This window comes from Arachis ipaensis, chromosome B9 (genome assembly GCF_059453495.1).
Source record: "Arachis ipaensis isolate K30076 ecotype BB chromosome B9, ASM5945349v1, whole genome shotgun sequence".
Lineage (NCBI taxonomy): Eukaryota > Viridiplantae > Streptophyta > Magnoliopsida > Fabales > Fabaceae > Arachis > Arachis ipaensis.
In genome coordinates this window covers 84,817,094-84,832,616 of record NC_142444.1, presented here as the reverse complement: position 1 = coordinate 84,832,616, position 15,523 = coordinate 84,817,094, and positions in this window count along the sequence as shown.

Below are 15,523 nucleotides of genomic sequence, written 5' to 3'. Positions count from 1 at the left end.
TGTGAAGAGGAGAGAAGAAGAGGTGGGGTAGGTGGGGATCCTGTGGGGTCCACAGATCCTTTGGGGTCAAGGACTTAGCATCCCTGCTCTAATTAGGCGTGTAAAATGCCCTAAGAATGCATGTCTGGCGTTAAACGCCAGACTGCTGCTTATTTCGGGCATTTAATGCCAATTCCATGCTCTGTTCTGGCGTTAAACGCCAGTCTGGTGCTTGTTTCTGGCATTTAACGCCAGCTTGATGCTTCTTTCTGGCGTTAAACACCAGTTTGATGCTTCTTACTGGCGTTTAAACGCCAGTAAGCTCTTCCTCCAGGGTGAGCTATTTTTAATGCTGCTTTTCATTCTGTTTTTGATTTTTCAGTTATTTTTGTGACTTCACATGATCATCAACCTAAGAAAAACATAGAATAGCAATGGAAAATAAATAGATATAATTAAATAACATTGGGTTGCCTCCCAACAAGCGCTTCTTTAAAGTCAATAGCTTATCAGTGAGCTCTCATGGAGCCTCACAGATGTTCAGAGCAGTGTTGGGACCACCCAACACCAAACTTAGAGTTTGAATGTGGGGGTTCAATACCAAACTTAGAGTTTGGTTGTGGCCTCCCAACACCAAACTTAGAGTTTGACTGTGGGGGCTTTGGTTGACTCTACAGTGAGAGAAGCTTTTCATGCTTCCTCTCCATGGTTATAGAAGGAGATCCTTGAGTTTTAAACACATGGTTGTCCTCATTCAGTTAGAGGACTAACTCTCCTCTGTCCACATCAATCACAGCTTTTGTTGTGGCTAGGAAGGGTCTTCCAACGATGATGGATTCATCTTCATCCTTCCCAGTGTCTAGGATTATGAAATCAGCAGGGATGTAAAGGCCTTCAACCTTTACTAACAAGTCCTCTACTAATCCATAAGCCTGTTTCATTGATTTATCTGCCATCTCTAGTGAGATTCTTGCAGCTTGTACCTCATAGATTCCCAGTTTCTCCATTACAGAGAGTGGCATGAGGTTTATCCCTGACCCAAGGTCACACAGAGCCTTCTCAAAGGTCATGGTGCCTATGGTACAAGGTATGAAGAACTTTCTGAGATCCGGTTTCTTCTGAGGCAATGTCGGCCTTATCAATGCACTGAGTTCATTGGTGAACAAGGGGGGTTCATCCTCCCAAGTATCATTACCAAATAAACTGGCATTCCACTTCATGATGGCTCCTAGATACTTAGCAACCTGCTCTTCACTGATGTCTTCATCCTCTTCAGGGGAAGAATAGTCATCAGAGCTCATGAATGGTAAAAGGAGGTTCAACGGAATCTCTATGGTCTCTAGATGAGCTTTAGATTCCTTTGGTTCCTCAAAGGGAAACTCCTTATTGGTCAGTGAACGTCCTAGGAGGTCTTCCTCACTGGGATTCACGTCCTTCTCCTCCTCTCTGGGTTCGGCGACACCAAGTAAGGTAATGGCCTTGCACTCTCTTTTTGGATTCTCTTCTATATTGCTTGGGAGAGTACTAGGAGGAGTTTCAGTGACTCTTTTACTCAGCTGGCCCACTTGTACCTCCAAATTTCTAATAGAGGACCTTGTTTCATTCATGAAACTTAGAGTGGGCTTAGATAGATCAGAGACTATATTTGCTAAGCTAGATGGATTCTGCTCAGAATTCTCTGTCTATTGCTGAGTGGATGATGGAAAAGGCTTGCTATTGCTAAACCTGTTTCTTCCACTATTATTAAAGCCTTGTTGAGGCTTTTGTTAATCCTTCCATGAGAAATTTGGATGATTTTCCCATGAGGGATTATAGGTGTTTCCATAGGGTTCACCCATGTAATTCACCTCTGTTATTGCAGGGTTCTCAGGATCATAAGCTTCTTCTTCAGAAGATGCCTCTTTAGTACTGTTGGATGCGATTTGCAATCTATTCAGACTCTGAGAAATCATATTGACTTGCTGAGTCAATATTTTATTCTGAGCCAATATGGCATTCAGAGTATCAATTTCAAGAACTCCCTTCCTCTGAGGCGTCCCATTACTCACAGGATTCCTTTCAGAAGTGTACATGAACTGGTTATTTGCAACCATGTCAATGAGTTCCTGAGCTTCTGCAGGAGTTTTCTTTAGGTGAATGGATCCACCTGCAGAATGGTCCAATGACATCTTTGATAATTCAGACAGACCATCATAGAATATATCCAGGATGGTCCATTCTGAAAGCATGTCAGAATGACACTTTTTGGTCAGTTGCTTGTATCTCTCCCTAGCTTCATAGAGGGATTCACCTTCTTTCTGTTTGAAGGTTTGAACATCCACTCTAAGCTTGCTAAGCTTTTGAGGAGGAAAGAACTTGGCTAAGAAAGCCGTGACCAGCTTATCCCAAGAGTTTAGGCTATCTTTAGGTTGAGAGTCCAACCATATTCTAGCTCTGTCTCTTACAGCAAACGGGAAAAGCATAAGCATGTAGACCTTGGGATCAACCCCATTGGTCTTAACAGTATCACAGATTTGCAAGAATTCAGTTAAGAACTAAAAATGATCTTCTGATGGAAGTCCATGAAACTTGCAATTCTGTTGCATCAGAGAAACTAATTGAGGCTTTAGCTCAAAATTGTTTGCTCCAATGGCAGGGATTGAGATGCTTCTTCCATGTAAGTTGCAATTTGGTGCAGTAAAGTCACCAAGGATCTTCCTTGCATCTCCACCATTGTTATTATTTTTGGCCATGTCTCCTTCTTTTTTGAAAATTTCTGTCAGATTTTCTCCAGAGAGTTGTGCTTTGGCTTCCCTTAGCTTCCTCTTTAGAGTCCTTTCAGGTTCAGGATCAGCTTCAACAAGAATGTTCTTATCCTTGTTCCTGCTCATATGAAAAAGAAGAGAACAGAAAAGAAAATATGGAATCCTCTATGTCACAGTATAGAGATTCTTTATATTAGTATAAGAAGAAAAGGATGGAAGAAAGAAAAGATAAGAATTCGAACACAGAGGAGAAGAGTTGGTTCGAATTTTTGAGTATAAGAGAAGTGTTAGTAATTAAATAAATAATTAGAAGGAGATGAGAGATGGAAGAATTCGAAAATAAAATAAAATAAAAATTTTTTGTTGTCTTTAATTTAAGATTAAAGTTAAAATTCTAAAATTAAAAAGAAAAATGAAATTAAAAAAAATTTAAAGCAATTAGTTAATTAAAAAGGAATTTTGAAAAAGAGGTTTGTGATTTTCGAAGATTAGAAAGAGAGAATTAGTTAGGTAGTTTTGAAAAAGATAAAAGAAATCAAACAAGATAAGATTAATTAAAAAAAGATTTGAAAATCAATTTTGAAAAGATAAGAAGTTAGATAAGAAGTTGAAATTAAGTTTTGAAGAAGATATGATTAAAAGATATGATTGAAAATTTAATTTGAAAAAGATTTGAAAAGGAAATTAAAAAGATTTGATTTTGAAAATTAAAGTTGATTGCTTGACTAACAAGAAACAAAAAGATATGAGTTTAAAATTTAAAGATTGAACCTTTCTTAATAGACAAGTAACAAGCTTTAAAATTTTTGAATTAATAAGATTAATTGTTAGCAAAGATTTTGAAATTATAAAATAAAATAAGAAAAAGATTTTGAAAATAAATTTTGAAAATTTCAAAATTATGAAAGAAAAAATAAAAAAGATTTGATTTTTGAAAAAAATTTGAAAAAGATAGAATTTTTAAATTGAAAATTTGACTTGACTCATAAGAAATAATTAAATTTAAAAACTTTTTGACTAGATCAAACCAAATTTTCGAAAATTTATGAGAGAATAAGGGAAATATATTTTTTTATTTTTGAATTTTTAATGAAGAAACAGAAAAACAATAAAAAGACTCAAAACATGAGAATTCAAGATCAAAATAATGAATGCATGCAAGAACACTTTGAATGTCAAGATGAACACCAAGAACACTTTAAATGTCAAGATGAACATTAAGAACATGTTTTTGAAAAATTTTTAAGAAAAGAAAAACATGCAAGACACCAAACTTAAAAATTTTTAATCTTGAGACACTAACAAATTGAAAATGCATATGAAAAACAAGAAAAGACACAAAACAAGAAAATACAAAGATCAAACAAGAAAAATCATCATGAAAAACTTGAAGATCATGAAGAACACATAAACACATTTTCGAAGAATGCAAGAAGAATAAAGACATGCAATTGACACCAAACTTAATAATTGACACTAGACTCAAACAAGAAACATAAAATTATTTTTGGTTTTATGATTTTATTAATTTTTGTTTTTTGGATTTTTTTTCGAAAATTATTTTAGAAAAAGAAAAATAAGGATTTCAAAATTTTTAATAGGAATTCCAGGAATCATGCAATGTTAGTCTAAAGCTCCAGTCCAGGAATTAGACATGGCTTACTAGCCAGCCAAGCTTTCAGTGAAAGCTCCGGTCCAAAACACTAGACATGGCCAATGGCCAGCCAAGCTTCAGCATACATAGTTCAAGCATGTGAAGAGGAAGCCTCAGTCCAAAAGAATTTAGACATGGCTTTATAGCCAGCCAGACTTCAATAGATCATCATGAAACTCTAGAATTCATTCTTAAAAATTCTGAAGAACATAGAATAATTTAATTTTTATAAATTTATTTTTTTTGAAAAGTTTTCGAAAATAAAAATAAAAATAATAAAAAGAAAAGGCTTAAAATTAAAATAAAATTACCTAATCTGAGCAACAAGATGAACCGTCAGTTGTCCAAACTCGAACAATCCCCGGCAACGGCGCCAAAAACTTGGTGCACGAAATCGTGATCGTTCATTCCTTGGTAACGGTGCTAAAAACTTAATATGCACGTTCATAATCTTAGTTCTTTGTCACAACTTCGCACAACTAACCAGCAAGTGCACTGGGTCGTCCAAGTAATAAACCTTACATGAGTAAGGGTCGATCCCACGGAGATTGTCGGCTTGAAGCAAGCTATGGTCACCTTGTAAATCTCAGTCAGGCAGATTCAATTGGTTATGGAGATTTGATAATTAAAATATAATTAAAATACAAAATAGGATAGAAATACTTATGTAATTCTTTGGTGAGAATTTCAGATAAGCATATGGAGATGCTTTTGTTCCTTCTGAACCTCTGCTCTCCTACTGTCTTCATCCAGTCCTTCATACTCCTTTCCATGGCAAGATGTATATTGGGCATCACCGTTGTCAATGGCTATATCCCGTTCTCTCAGTGAAAATGGTCCAAAATGCGTTGTCACCGCACGGCTAATCATCTGTCGGTTCTCGATCCTGCTGGAATAAGATTCAGTAATCCTTTTGGGTCTGTCACTACGCCCAGCACTTGCGAGTTTGAAGCTCGTCACAGCCATCCCTTCCCACATCCTACTCGGAATACCACAGATAATGTTTAGACTTTCCGGATCTCAAGAATGGCCGCCAATAATTCTAGCCTATACCACGAAGACTCTGATCGTAGATCAGGAGGCTAAGAGATATGCATTCAAGCTTGCTTTCATGTAGAACGGAAGTGTTTGTCAGGCAGGCATTCATAAGTGAGAATGGTGATGAGCGTCACATAATCATCACATTCATCATGTTCTTGTGTGCAAATGAATATCTTAGAGAAGAAATAGGCTTGAGTTGAATAGAAAAACAAGCAGAGCTCCACACCTTACTCTATGGTGTGTAGAAACTCTACCGTTGAAAATACATAAGTGATGAAGGTTCAGGCATGGCCATGAGGCCAGCCTCCTAAACGCATACAATGATCTAAAGATGGTCAAAAGATTAAACTGATCCAAAGATCTCTAACACAATAGTAAAAAGTTCTATTTATACTAAACTAGTTACTAGGGTTACATAAATAAGTAAATGATGCAGAAATCCACTTTCGGGCCCACTTGGTGTGTGCTTGGGCTGAGCATTGAAGCTTTCACGTGTAGAGGTCTTCCTTGGAGTTAAACGCCAGTTTGTAACCTATTTCTGGCGTTTAACTCTGCTTTGCAACCTGTTTCTGGCGTTTAACTCCAGAATAGGTCAGAAAGTTGGCGTTGAACGCCAATTTGCGTCGTCTAAACTCGGGCAAAGAATGGACTATTATATAATACTGGAAAGACCTAGATGTCTACTTTCCAACGCAATTAAGAGCGTGCCATTTGGATTCCTGTAGCTCCAGAAAATCCACTTTGAGTGCAGAGAGGTCAGAATCCAACAGCATCTGCAGTCCTTCTTCAGCCTCTGAATCTGATTTTTGCTCAAGTCCCTCAATTTCAGCCAGAAATCACCTGAAATCATAGAAAAACAATCAAACTCATAGTAAAGTCCAGAATTGTGATTTTTATTTAAAAAATAATAAAAATATACTAAAAACTAACTAAATTATACTAAAAACTATGTAAAAACAATGCCAAAAAGCGTATAAATTATCCGCACATCAGCGCCGATGGCCGTACGTGATTCCTTTATTCAAAAACATTCCTGGAGATTTTGGAGGATTTTTGGCCCCATTTGGAGCTGATTTTTTGGCGGGAAAAGGCTAAATAGACCAAGAAATGAAGGGGAAGGCATGAATGGACATTCATACAACACACTTTAGGCTTAGCTTTAGTTAGTTTTAGAGAGAGAAGCTCTCACTTCTCTCTAAGATTAGGAGTAGGATTAGGTTTAGGTCAATAATCTTAGATCTAGGTTTTAATTCATGCTTTCATCTTCTTCTACTCTTGAATTTTTTGTTGTTACATTCATCATTCTTCTATTGTATGTTATAATTGCTTCTACTTTGTTTGTAGATCTACTTTTGTCCATTCTATTTTCTTTCAATTTAATTTGAGATAATTCATGATAATTGTGTTTCTTTTTATTGTTGTTATCAATTCCATGCAATAATTATTGTTAGATTTCATTGTTGTTGCCAATTTACTTTGTTTTCCTTTTATGCCTTCCAAGTATTTGATGAAATGCTTGGTTGGATTTTAGTGTAGAATTTGTTCCTCTTGGCCTAGGTGGAGTAATTAGTGATGCTTGAGTTATCTAATTCCTTTGTTGATTGATAATTAGAAGTTGCTAATTGATTTGGATACCACTAAAGCTAGTCTTTCACTTGGGAGTTAGCTAGGACTTGTGGAATCAAGTTGATTCGTCCACTTGACTTTCCTCCATGGTTAGAGGTTAACTAAGTGGTAGCAATGGATAATTTGTGGTCACAATTGAGGAGGATAACTAGGATAGGACTTCTAGTTCTCATATCTTGTCAAGAGCTTTTTTAGTTGTTAGTTTATTTTCTTTTCCATTTATATTTCTTGTCTAAAATCTCAAAAATCCCAAACATACCGCATAACCAATAACAAGGCACTTTATTGCAATTTCTAGGGAGAATGACACGAGGTTCAATACTTCGGTTTATAAATTTAGGGGTTTGTTTTAGTGACAAACAATCTTTTGTATGAAAGGATTATTGATTGGTTTAGAAACTATACTTCGACGAGATTTCAATTGTGAAATTCTAGACCACACAAAAATCCGATCATCAAAATAGCGCTGTTGCCGGGGACTTGCAATGGTGTTATGTTATTGGTTATTGTATATATGTTATTATTGTGAATAGGTTTGTTTTTTTCTTGTTTACTAGATTTTGTTAGTTTTATTTTGTTTTTCTACTATGAATTCTCATTTTGGCTATGAGTTTGGTACTCATTATGTTGTAGGAAATATGGACTTTAATGACAACATGTACCAAGAATGGAACACTTCAAGATGGGAGGAGCCTCAAGGAATTGATCACTTCTATTGGCAACAACCTCCGGATACTTATAGGTATAACCATCACCATATGCTTATGAACCTTATCCTCAACATGACTATCAACCATGCTCACAAACCCAATTTTACCAAGCACCTTCTTGTGACCCACATCCATTGTATGACCAATCACCCATACCATGTTCTTATGACCATTATGAGCAAGAACCTTTGGAACCACCACAACCCTATCAAGATTACCACCAAGAACCACCTCAATGCATACCATCTCCATACCCGTACCAAGAAGGATCACCTTTCGATTATGAACCCTTTCTCCAAAATAATGAACCTTCCTATCCACCCCAAGCCCCAATAGATGATTCTCTCACCTTGCTACTTCAAGGCCAAGCGGATATGCAAAGGAACACCCTAGAGTTTGTGACTAATTTGACTAAGGTAGTGCATACTTTAGCATACCAATGTTTGAATACTCAAGGTGCTTCTGTGACCACATGTGAAAAATCAAAAGATAAGCAAAGCATGAAAGAGAGATTGGAAAATCCGGTGGAGAAGGATGAAGAGTCGAGCTTTGTATTGGAGCAATTGGAGACGCCCAAGGTCATTAAAGAAAAGGAAGAAGTGGTTGAAGATCTAGGAGATGCAGAGCCACCATGGAAGTCTCAACAACCTCTGGAGCATATTAAAATTGAAGAATATGAGAAGGTTGATCAAGAGATGGACTCAATTATCAATGATTTCTTATCAAAAATTGAATCCTCTCCCATGGGACGCGAAATTGAAGCTATTGAAGACAACTCAACACCAAATAATGTTGGTGATCTTATTAAAGACTCTTCCATTGAATATGAAGTTGATATGGATGTAGATTTCACACAACCACCAAAGTTTGATTTGATTGATGACGAGGAGGAATTGGAAAAAGTCAACAAGCAAGAAGAAGATGAAGGAAGTTGTCTAGAGGTGGAAATACCCAAGGAAGAGCATAAGGAAGTCGACCTTGCATTGTCTAAGTGTGGGGAGGTTTTCCTTCCTAAGCCACCATCCAACATGACATTGAAGTGGGTAAAATCCTCAAACCTAAGCTTTACTTTCTCACTTGAATATGGCTTGATTGAGACGGATGGACAACTTGGAGCTCTTTGTGGAATTAAGGGTAAGAAGGAGTTGTGTAGTGGTTGGAAGTTTGGAATTAGGCTCATTGAGGTCAAAGCTTCAAGGTATAGGGACCATGAATGGATGAATGCTACTTTACATGGGTCTCGAAAAAAGGCTTGGCGTGCTAAAGAGAATTCTACTTTCAACCACCCGAACAGACTACTCATGAAGATCAACTAGAAGACGGGTGTGAGAACAAGATATGGGATCTCGGTTCAAAGCATAAAGACCAACTATGGGAGCTCATATCTTGGATGGAACTCCATCCAAACTTGGTGGGGATGGTTGGAACTTCTGTCAACCATTTGAGGAGCAAGGATCCTTGGAGATTCAAGGATGAGTACAAGCATAAGCCACCATGACAAAGAGCTTCCCAAATGTCCAACTTAAGGACTTTAACTAAAAGTGCTAGGTGGGAGACACCCCACCATAGTAAACTCTTTCCACCCTCTTGCATTTTGATTAATAAGTGAATTGGGTTACCATTGTAGGTAGTTTTCTTTCCATCTACTTGTTTCAATAAATTGGTTGTAGGTTGCTTGTGGGGCAAGTATCCCTTGCTTATATTTGAAGTTTCTCAAAAAACCAAAAAGATTTTTGTCATTTTGTATTTCGAGTTAATTTTGAGCTGTAGGTAGTGTTAGGAGGATTTTGAGCTGTTTTCGCTTTTTCTGAAAAAAAAAAAGAGGGGGTCAAGGATGCGTACGCACGCTGTGCGCGTGCGCGTCCATACGCATATACAGGCCCATACTTTTTCCTGAGAGTTGGGCCCCTCTGGCACAAACACTGGGCCAATGGCACAACCGCTTGCACGCGTGCGCGCACTGCGCGCATACGCGTCGATACACATATTTTTTCAATGCGCACGCCCGCGCACATGCCGCGTGCGTGCTGATTCCCTAAAATAGTTTCTAGGCCAACAACCCGAGAGTTGTGCTGAGCCTGGGCCAGCATTAAGCCTCTAGCCCAACTCACCTCGTGCGGACGTGCACCGTACACATCCACGCCCATGCCTACACACCCCAACTGCGCGAAAGTGCACCTGATGCTTCCGCGCCATTCACTCATTTTCCTGCCCACGCGAACGCGCATGATGCGCGCGCACGTGGATTCAAAAAACTTAAAACCCTAACTACGCAAGGAACCCAACGCAGTCGCGCACCCCACACCCAACATCCCTCCCTCTTTGTCTCTCCCTCAATCCTATAACCCCTCAGCCACCACTGTATCCACCACCCTCCGGCGACACCAACTGCCGCCGCCACCTTCCGTTCTGTCTCCCCCTCTCTCTTCTTCTTTCGCTCTTCCTCTCTGCCTCTTCCTCCCACTACTCTCGCACCTCGCCGCCCCTTTCTCTACTCACTGCCACTGAGCGCCGCCGTGAGTCCGCCACGCCACCACTCCTGCGCGGCGCTATTACCACTCATTTCCTTTTCCTTTCTATCACTGCCTCCACTCCCAGGTTCCCCATGTATCTGCTCTATTTTCTTTACTGTCTTTTATCAATTCTGTTCATTAGTTCTAGTTAGCTAGTTGATTAATTCTGCATGATAGGCTAGATAGAAAGAAATGCGGTTAGGTAACTAGGTTATGGTTAGATGATTCTAGGCCTGATAAGTGCTCCATTTGTGTTTGTTTATTTGAATGTTACATGATGAGTATGATGAGTGGTGTGGTCTGTTTTATATGTCCTGTTTCACTGCTGTCTTGCTTGCTTAATGCTGCCAAGTCATGTGAATTCCCTGAATGTGTTACATGTTTGATATGCTGAATTCATATGACTGATTCTTGTTGCTGTTTGCTATCCGGGAACGTCCAATTTACTGCAGAAATGCTGCCCGAATTTTTAGAAACTATTTTGGTTTTAACTTGGTACTTGGAATTGAACTTGGCATTTTAGAAATTAAATTTTGCTTGACCCCCACCAAGTCAATTCCTAGGTCGCTCGGGTTAGCTTTTTCGTTTTCATTTTGACTCCCGTGATACGTATTGCACAAATGAACTCAAGGAACTGTCTAAACCTTTCATTTATTCTTGACTTGCAATTTCCTTGAAAGAGGTTCATCCGTTCACAACAATTGGTGAATTCAACTTGTGTAACTCTTTTTCACTCAAATTTGTTTCTATCTTGGTTTATGTTACACAAATGTATTCCAACTTTTGCAATACCAATTATTGCATTCTTAATGGCCGCGACATTGACTGATGACTCGTTTTTAATTAATTGCTTCTTTTGCAATCTCATATTTCATCATCAATGACTGCTTCTCCCTCATGATTGTGAGTGTGCTCGTTACCCTTTATTTTTTGCATTCTTCATGATTAAGCAAATGACCATCATACCCCTAACCTTTGAACTAGTTTTTACAACTTTTAACTTGCCTAACCTACTGATTTTTCTTTTTAGCATTCAACTAACTCTTTAACCATTCTTCTTGGGTATGATGCTCATTGAGCTTAACGAACAAGCATGATGTGATTATTGTTTGCATTCTTGGTGTGTGACCTTCTTTTCTTTTCTACCTTGTGATTACTTGCATTCCAAGAATTCTCTTTTCTTAACTCACTTCATGTTAATATGCCATTACTTGCTTGCTATCTCTCTACTTGGCTAAGTGCTTATGTATCATATTTGCTTTCAGATGGCCTATAGAGGAAAAGCAAAGGCTACTACCTCAAAAAAGAGGAAGAAATCTCAAGCCTCCACCCTCTCGCCTTATGCCAACTATGCAAAGAACCCACTTAATGAAGTGGATAAACAGAATCAGCTGCTACCGCCCACTGACACATACACATTCCCCAATCTTTACTGTGAGCTACGTTTCCCCACCTATCGGAAGACAAAGCTAAAGATTGAGAAGAAATTAGTCTTTTTCAATGACCTGAGGCACTTCATTAATACACGTATTCAGGAATTGGGCTTAGGGTTTGTTGATAGAGATTTGGGGAGGATAAATGTTTCATGGGTCGAGGAGTTTTACTGCAACCTCTTCCACACGACTCTTGAGTCAGTCCACCTATGGGGCGGGTAGGTTTTAGTGACTGAGGCTGCCATTGAGGGTGTTTTGCATTGTCTACCCCAGACTGGTGACACATGTGCTTACCAGTAGGCAGAGAAAGCAATAAATGCTATGATCTTTGACTATGAGGCGCTGAAGTGCGTTATTGCCACACCGGAAGCCCCTTGGGTGATGGACTCTAACAACCAAAGGCTCAAGGAGATGTTATTTGCTTATTTGTCTAGAGAGGCTAGGACTTGGCAGTAGATATTCACCCACTATGTCCTTCCCACTACCCATTTTTCCGAGATTCTGATGGATATGCTTCTTCTGATTGGCTGTGTCATGGAGGGGAAGGAGGTTTATTACCCCCGATTGATCAGGAGAGGCATGTGGCGAGCACACATCCACGGCCTTCTACCATTTCCCAGCATGGTCACTAGCATGGTTGAGTTAGTCGGTGCCCAGAAATGTGATTTTTACATAAAAACTAATAAAAATATAATAAAAAGTAACTAAAACAAACTAAAAACTACCTAAAAACAATGCCAAAAAGCGTATAAATTATCCGCTCATCACAACACCAAACTTAAATTGTTGCTTGTCCCCAAGCAACAAAAAAAAAAAACAGGATAAAAAGAAGAGAATATACAATAAATTTCAAAATATCAGTGAAGCTTAGTTCCAATTAGATGAGCGGGACTAGTAGCTTTTTGCTTCTGAACAGTTTTGGCATCTCACTTTATCCTTTGAAGTTCAGAATTGTTGGCCTCTTTAGGAACTCAGAAATACAGATAATGTTATTGATTTTCCCAGTTAAGTTCTTTTTTTATTCTTGAACACAGCTACTTTATGAGTCTTGGCCGTGACCCTAAGCATTTTATTTTCCAGTATTACCACCGTATACATAAATGCCACAGACACATAACTGGGTGAACCTTTTCAGATTGTGAGTCAGATTTGCTAGAGTTCCCAGTTAGAGGTACCCAGAGTTCTTAAGCACACTCTTTTGCTTTGGGTCATGACTTTAACCACTCAGCCCCAAGCTTTTGGCTTGGACCTTCATGACACAAGCTTATGGTTAGGGACAGCTTGATTTAGCCGTTTAGGCCAGGATTTTATTCCTTTGGACCCTCCTATCCATTAATTCTCAAAGCCTTGGATCCTTTTACCCTTGCCTTTTGGTTTAAAGAGCCATTGGCTTTTTCTGCTTGCTTTTTCTGTTTTTTTTTTCTTTTTTTTCGCAAGCATTTGCTTTTTCACTGATTTTTCTTACTTCAAGAATTAATTTTATGATTTTTTTTCAGATCATCAATAACGTGTCTCCTTTTTCATTATTCTTTCAAGAGCCAAATTTTCTTAATTCCAATTTCAAATATGCACTGTTTAAGCATACATTCAGAAAACAAAAAGTATTGCCACCACATCAAAATAATTAAACTATTTTCAAGATAAAATTCAAAATTCATGTACTTGTTTTTCTTTTGCAAATAAAAGTATTTTTCATTTATGAAAGGTGAGAGATTCATGGGATCATTCATAGCTTTAAGTCATAGACTCTAAACACTAATGATCATGTAATAAAAACAAGACTTAGACAGAAAATAAACCTAAAAATAGACAAATAACAATAAAAGAAAGGAAATTAAGGAGCGGGTCCACCTTAGTGACGGCGGCTACTAATACTTATGGAATAATAATTAAAGACATAAAAATAAACAACTCTAATACTAATGCTCATTTAACTCTTAAAATAGGTTTCTAATAACAAAAGTAATCACAGAGTTAGGACTCAACAACCTTTATTTTGAGAGATAAGTGCTCCTTCAATCTGTGGGACGTCTGGCGCTTCAAGGGACAGCTTCTGGCGCTTCAGCTCCTATAGATCACGCCCCTGCTTCTCCTGTTCCTTGAGTAGTTTGCAGAGCATGCTGTTTTGATTTTGTTGCTCTTCTTTGAGTTGATCCATAGCTTCTTGCAGCTTGGTGACAGAAGCTTCTAAGCAGGCCCAGAATTCAAATTGAGGAATTTCTGGGAAGAGCTCGTGCGCCTTCCTCTTGATGGGGTTGTCTTGAACTTGAGTTCCATCCATCACTTTTTTGGTGATTGGGCGTTTAACTGGGATATATTCATCCATACCCATCTTTACCCCCGCATCTTTACATAACAGACTAATCAAGCTTGGGTAAGCCAATTTGGCATCAGTGGATTCTTTGTTTGGAAATGTGTAAATTTCACCAGGGATCAGCTGATGAATCTCTACCTCTTTCCCCAGTATAACACAGTGAATCATCACTGCCCTCTTGACAGTGACTTCAGAGCGGTTGCTGGTTGGGATTATAGAACGCCCAATGAAATCCAGCCAACCTCTAGCAACTGGTTTGAGATCTCCTCTCTTTATCTGGTTTGGAACACCTTTTGTATTGGTAATCCACTTGGTTTCAGAGAGGCATATGTCCTCTAAAACTTGATCTAGCCTTTTATCTTTTGCCATTTCTTATTAAAGGACTCTGGATCATCTTGTAGTTGAGGAAGCTTGAGAACTTCTCTCACTTTGTCAAAGTGGAAGTAAATAATCTTCCCTCTGGCCATAGTCCGAAAGGAGTAGAAAGTAGTTCCCTCTAATCTTTGCTTATCCGTCATCCACAGATTTGCATAGAATTCCTGGATCATGTTTCTTCCAACATGTATCTCAGGATTAGCTAGGACTTCCCAGCCCCTGTTTCGAATCTCCTCTTGGATCTCTGGGTATTCGTCTTCTTTTAGATTGAACTTAATTTCCGGGATCACTGATCTTCTACACACAATTTTGAAGTAATGGTCTGCATGTTCTTTAGTGCAGAAATTCTCATGCATCTAAAGTGGTTTTGGATTGTTTTCTTTCTTGCCTCTTAAAGTGGTTTGTCTTCCTTTGAGAGCCATGAGATTAGTTTGTTTTAGCTCAGGGATCACGGAAATCCCACCAAACTTAGAGATTTGCTTGCCCTCAAGCAAAAATAAAAAAGAAGATGAATAGATGGAGAGAAGGATTTGAATGATGGGTGAAAAGGGTTGGCCGAATGTATATTTAAAAGGGAGGGAGGGAATGGGTTTCAAATTTTTAGAAAAAGATAAGATAGAAAGATATGATTGATAAAAGATAAACATGATATGAAAAAAATAAGATTTTTTAAAATTTAAAAGAGATGAAAAAGATATGAGGAAGTTAAATCTGAATTTTTGTTAATGCATCTAAGAAATAAAAGATAATATAGATGAGTTAAAAAGATTTGGAAAGAAATTGGAAAGATAAATGAGTTTTTAAAAACGTTTTGAAAAAGAATTGAAAAGAATTGAAAAAGAATTAAAAAGAATTTATAATATTATTAGTTTTTTGGAAATGAAAATTGAAAGATGAATATTTGTAACATTTTTATGCAAAAAATTATGAATTAAAGCATGAAAATTCGAAAAAAAATTGAGTTGGAAACGAAAGTACCTCTCCCTTGCTGTTCTGGCATTAAACACCCAGAATGATAGCCATTCTAGTGTTTAACGCCCATCTGGTAGCCATTTTCGGCGTTTAACGCCCAGCCATATACCCTGACAGGCGTTAAACGCCAGAAATCCTTTGTTACTGGGCTTTTCTTGAACG